The 6,426-nt window shown below is 36.3% G+C and overlaps 1 non-coding gene across 1 annotated transcript; it reads right to left on the bottom strand.

The window, feature by feature from the left end:
* Positions 1-1,981: 1,981 nt before the first annotated feature.
* Positions 1,982-2,085, bottom strand: LOC116271587. Its single transcript, XR_004180200.1, has one exon. It is a non-coding gene; the product is annotated as a U6 spliceosomal RNA (small nuclear RNA).
* Positions 2,086-6,426: the final 4,341 nt, after the last annotated feature.

Below are 6,426 nucleotides of genomic sequence, written 5' to 3'. Positions count from 1 at the left end.
AACAGAATTAAATCCATAAACCTGACCAGCAAAGAGAATGGGAGAAGAATCATTATCCAATATCAGATTTTGAAGCACTATTGAGAGATTAAAAAATGAATGGGAATGATACATTTGAACAAAGATGGTTAAGGAATCTACAGTCAAAAATTAACATAGAAAGGAATGGCAGGAAAAAAGGGAGCTAACCTTTCAAGCAAACCCCAAAGGGTTTTGGAAAAAATTGGTAGTCATAGAGGGTGGAATTACAAAAGGGGTGCAGAATTGGTAGGGGAGAGTAGAGGGTCTGATTAAAATTCTGTCCCTGGGACAAGAAGCCAATCAGCTCTCTGCTCCTCTCTTCTCTCTCCCACGTTCCTGGATATAAGAAGGATACAAAAATGTTCACATTGATTCTAACCAAAATAAAACCAAGCAAAATGACAATAATCATTGTAACGCAAATAATGACCTCTTCATTTAAAAAATGTAATGTATTGATTGGGTTGGACTAGAAGCACTAGTGAGTGCCGGTGTCACAGAATAAATTTCTTCCTGCTTTGGCAATCCCTTATTAAAAGCCTGGCATCTTAGTGATTTATATGCCTAGCTGGCCAGGTCAGATTCCTGATTGAAGAAGAAATATTGTGGGGAAAACAAGCTTACCTACACAACAGTAGAGAGCATTTAGTTCACTACCTGGAAAAGTCAGCCAATACCTCTTGTTTTAAATATGCTAAAAATAACCTATAACCACTCAGGAATATAAAAAAGCAGCATCAAATTGAGAAAATAAGTACATAAAACAATTATTGTGAAAACAGAAATAACTCACGAAGGAGAAGAAACTCAAAAAGAAAATCTAATTATTCTTTTCAGAGAGATTTGAAAGATACCACCAAAAAAAAAAAAATCAATAAAACAAAATGAAGGAGCTCAATATGAACATAGAGGAAAATGGACAATGAGGCAGAAAATATGACAAAATATACAATGGGGAAAAGAAAACCTGAGATAGCCAACATCTAATAAATATGAGCTCTGGGAGAAGAAAGTGGAAAATGGAAAGGAGGAAATAAGCAAAATAAAATACAGGAAAGATTTGCATATCAGAAAAAAATACATGAGTTTTTCTATTTAAAGAGGACCTCAATTACACAAAAATCATAGATGGAAAAAAATCAAACAAACAAATCTCCTACTCCTAAAAATATCATTAGGCAATTTCAAACATACAAAAAAAAAAAAAAACCCATCTCAAACTGTGCCAGTTGCTGTGGCAGAGGAATTATAACTTTGCCTATAAATGCCCAGATCTGATCATGACTCTATTTCCTGTTCTTCAATTCATTTGCCAAAGGTGGTCACCTGCCTACATCAAATGCGCAAGGTCCAGAAAGCTCAATCACCGCATGCACGTATAAGAGAGAAGGAAAAATTATTTGGTAACAGCACCCAAAAATGTCTGCAACTATTGTTTCTACATAACTTTATTAAAAAGTATGTGCATGGAGATCTAGTATAACGAGTGAAAATTGAAAAAAATATGGAGAAACATGTTAATTTTACAGAGTAAATCAAAAGATATGGGTAAGACCTAAATTATATGCTACATGTATAGTATCTATAAATAACATAAAATGTACAATTTTGACCATTTTTAAGTTTGTGGTTAGGTGGCATTAAGTTCGTTCAAAATTGTTGCGCAGCTTTCTCTACAATTCAGCTCCAGAACCTTTATCTTCCCAAACTAAAACTCTATAATCATTAAATGACAACTTCCTATTCACCTCTCTCCACAGTTCCTAGCAAACATTCTACTTTTGTCTCTATGAATTTGTCTACTTTAGGTATAAGTAGAATCATATAATATTTGTTCTTATGTATCTGATTTATTTCACTTATCCTAATGCCTTCAAGTTTCATTCATGTTGCAGCATGTGTAAAAATTTCACTCTTTTTTTAAAGGCTGAATAAATTTGAAACACTTCCCAAATTCCTCATAAATTTGAAACACTTCCCAAATATGCATGCCATCCTTGAGCAGGGGTCATGCTAATCTCTGTATTATTTCAATTTTACGGTATGTGCTGCTGAAATGAGCACTAAAGATTTTTTTTAAAAATTGTTTAATAACAATGATAAGCAACTAAAAATCTAATAATGGAGAGGAAGATTAAAAGTAAGGGTCATATAAATGGGTTTAATATTTACCTTCAACAGATAGGAAATGGTAATACCTATATGTTATAGATCAAAAGTCATATTAGTGCCTTGGAAAAGTTATGAATGTTACCTCTACAAGAAGCAAAATTTTTGAAAAAACAACAAGGAATTACCCTTAGAACAGGGACTAGGTAGTTGTAAAGATAGAGCAAGAGAAAGATGTTTTTATTTTAAGGTATTCTGCATTTTTGGTTTTATTACATACACACACACACAAAAAAATTATAAGCAGTGTCTCCAACTACACTACTACTTCATAACTAGAATTGTAATCCAGTACTCTTCACATTTAATTGTATTTTTATGACACCAGAGTGCCTCTCCCAAAACACTTTTATGAAGACTCTGCCAACCTGAAATAATCAAAAAGATCAGAATTCAGATTATTCAAGCAAAAATCTGGGGACCACCATTAGAGAGACACAGACTCCAGAGAAATGGGGTCAGTGTTCCAAAGTTAAAAGTTAGGTTCTTGCTTATATAGGCAGAAAACAAAGAAATTTGAGAGGAATACAAAATGTTCTATACAAGATTGTCTTATGAGTTACAACAATTTAATTAGTAGAGTCTTTTTCATACAGCTCATTTTCATTTCCTTTCCAGTTTGAAAGAGTACACATAACATTCCATCTAAATACAATACAATAGCCATGAAGTCTTTGTGTGGGAACGGTGAGAGGGAAATTAATCTATAATGAAGATCAACAACAATAAAGGGAGAAAGGATCTTCCCCAGAACCCTTCAGTCATTTGTAATACTTTACAAAATAGTGAAGGCAAGAAAGAAGGCTTAATCTATAATCAGAGAAACAAAGCTACAACTGCCTTGGTTACAACTGCCTGTCACATAAACCAGGCCCCGTAATCATGTTTCTTGAAGACTCAAAATAATTTATACTTCCAACAGCTTAGATTTTGATTCACTTATTTTCACAAACTGTATTGCCATAGGCAACAAAGCCACATAGAAAAATACACGGAAATGCATAGCAGTAGCCTGACTCCAAAGCTCCCCTTTTGTCCTTATCTTCATGTAGGACTCCTCATATTACTGATGTTATTCTTTTTCCATAGCAGTATCATTTTATAATGATAAAATAACTGCTGCTGCTACTGTTTATAAAGCTAAAATAACTGCTGCTGCTACTGTTCCTTTTGATGAGATCTATATGCTTCTTTTTGCACTGGCCTTGTTACTTACCTGTGTTTTGGCTCAGAAAACAATACCATAAAATGAAAGCCTCAGAAGCAACCTCAGAAACAAAAGTTTTTCTCCCATTCTTCCTCGAGGTTAGCCATAGAAACTGGAATTCCTTTTCTCCATGGCGGGCCATAGAAACAAGGGTCTCTTTTCCCCAAAGCCAGCCAGAAGACTTAAGAACATCACTCTCGCTTTCCCTCCACACTCTCTGCGTAAAAGCTTTGTCAGAAAGAAATTCTTGAACCTGCTTTGTTTTACTGGGGGTCATAAGATCCCTATTCCAGCGAGAGTCCTGCCCCATACCCAGGAGGAAAGCATGCTCAGAGATACCAAGAAGTATCTCCATAGACAGACCTTGCTGGGTTTCCCCAGTCTATTAGCATTAGATCCTGCCCTTTTTGTCTAGTCATATTTCTACATAGCTGTCCGTACTTTGTTGGACATAAGCATAAAAATGAACGATTTTCTCTGTATTTTTGGGTCTTCATTCTGAAGGATCCCATGTATACATGTTAAATGAATTTGTGTGCCTTCTATCCAATTAATCTGCCTTTTGTGAGTTGACTTTTTGGAGAAACTTCAGAGGGCCAAGAGAAGAGCTCTCCCTTGGCCCCTATATTGGAATGTGTATGAGTTAACTGAAAGCGTGCTAGCTTACTTCCCTATCTACCCTTCAAATTTTTTCAAAGGTCCATTCTTGTTCAGTACAATTTCCACGTCAACCTCAGAGCTCACCTGACTGTGTCAGGGAAAGGCTTCCACAACCAGAGACTTGTGTAGTGATCCTGACTTCCATTATAGCTGTGTAAATAAACAGTGCCTATGCATTCTTTGGTGCCCTGTCCTTTTTTTGGGCCATCCAGAGACAGTCACACCTAGTTCATGTTTATCTTCCTGACTATTTCGAAAGCCTGAGCTCCTCTTAGCAACGTTACCTCTGTCAGAAACTTACAATGGAGCTCTTGAATCCACAAGAGGGGTGCATCCTCTGTGTGGTTGCATCCAGGCAGCTGAGACAGAAGCACATGAACCCCAAATCTTGACAGATGGAGGGAGATGTCGCACTACATCCCCAAATGGACTAGAGAAATTATTTAAACCAAGTCCATACTCAGTTTTACAGAGAAAATTATGATGTTTCAAACAAATAAAAAGAACCCTTCTGATCTGAAACCCACAATAGGGTTTTCTCAAATATAAGTGTTTTTTTCTCCTTAAAGTTTTATAGTTTGATGTTCTTCTGATGTCGATTATCATCTTTGCTATTAATAATTATTGCAAAGGCAGAACCTTGGTTTGGAAAGGTGATGAAGGGTAGCAATAGAATTTTCTATGTGCCTCACTTGTCAAACCACATTTTTGGGATTTTTTCCAGTTCTAGCTTCCCTACATTAGAAAAGAAAGCTAGAAACTTCTAATATAAAATCTACCATAGTCATGTGGCAATTGAAAGTTATATTAAATACGAAATACTTAAGGAAGCTGGGATATGCAATCTGGAAAAAAGAGGAGTAAGGACACAGTGTAATTGAAATGTGTTAGATAAGGAGCTAGAGGCATTTGTGTGTGCCCAGTATATCGAGTCCTGTAACCAAACAGAACTGGGTTCGAATTTTAATTCTCCACCTTTGAGTATTGTGACCCTCATGAGGTCATTCTAACACTCTATGTTTCAATCCTTCCTTCTTTAAAATAGGAGTAAATCATAATTCCTATAACATATAAGTTTTATGGTGATAAATAAGAACTTAGACACATGTAAATTTTTATTACATGCCTAGCACATAGAAAAAAAGTTCTGTTACTCATCAGCATCATCATTATTACGATTACTACTCTCTTGTCATACATCATTATTATTATTCCAAAGGGGAAAGCAAATACTAATGAATGAATGCCCTAGCTCAATAAAAGGCTTTCTAAACAAATGAAACAACTTAACCATGGGATGGAGAATTCAATGAAATAATGAGCTTCCAATGGCCATCTCACAGGAATTCTGTAATTAAAAGGAGTTCTTGCATTAAGAAGTAGGTTACACTTGATGATCATTAAGGTCCCTCTTACCTTTTAGATATAATGTAATGATTAAGTTCACACAGCTCATTAGTGACAATAAGTTTGGGGGTATCAGTGTGGTCCCAAACTGTTCTTTCTTCTAGTTAGTAAGGAGAGAGGTTGGTCTGGGAGTTCGCAGTCACTATTCTGCACAATGCTGCCAAACAGAGTTGTTTCTTGCAGCCCACTAGCAGGCAGGCCTCATTCTCCTTTTCTTTTTTCATCATGAAAGCCATAGGAAGCAGAGACTGCCTGTTCTTCCCTGTACTCCCCCAAGAAAACGACAAAATGACATTCTTTCCCACTCTCTGTGAAATGATTTCTGTTAACAGCTCTGGAAAATGCTGCAAAGATGTGAGTGAAATGATGGCAGGATTTGTTGACAAGAAGGCAAAATGAGGGAATTCAGAAAAAAAATCATCCACATTAGTGGCTGAGGGACCTGTGGGTTCCATATGTTCCTTTCTCCTCGGGCTTAGGATGGTCTCAGGGTCATCTCCAGGGGATGGCAGTCTTCTTGTAAATGACTCAGTCAATGGGGATTCTAATAGAGTCTAATGGATATCACCATTAACAATTTTTTTTTATGTTCAGCCTAAATTTTTCCTTTGATTAATTTAATCTGTTTTTTTCATTAGATGATGGCAGTAATTTTGAAACAAAGGGAAGCACGCAAATTTGCAAGAAAGACACTGTAAATTCTGCATAGGATGCTTTTATTTTTGTAGCAACACAGGGTATCATAAAAAATCTTTCAGGTCTGGGAGGAGTGGATCATGCCTATAATTTTAGCATTTGGGGAGACCGAGACAGGAGGATCACTTGAGCCTGGGAGTTTGAGATCAGCCTGAGCAACAGAGGAAGACTTCATAGATACAAAAATTTTAAATGAGGGATAAGGGGTAGAGCACACTTGCAGTCCCAACTACACTGGAAGTCAAGGTGGGAGAATCACTTAAGTC

This window comes from Papio anubis, chromosome 19 (assembly GCF_008728515.1).
Source record: "Papio anubis isolate 15944 chromosome 19, Panubis1.0, whole genome shotgun sequence".
Lineage (NCBI taxonomy): Eukaryota > Metazoa > Chordata > Mammalia > Primates > Cercopithecidae > Papio > Papio anubis.
Note: the sequence above shows the minus strand (reverse complement) of the source record. Positions and strands in the feature narration are given on the sequence as shown.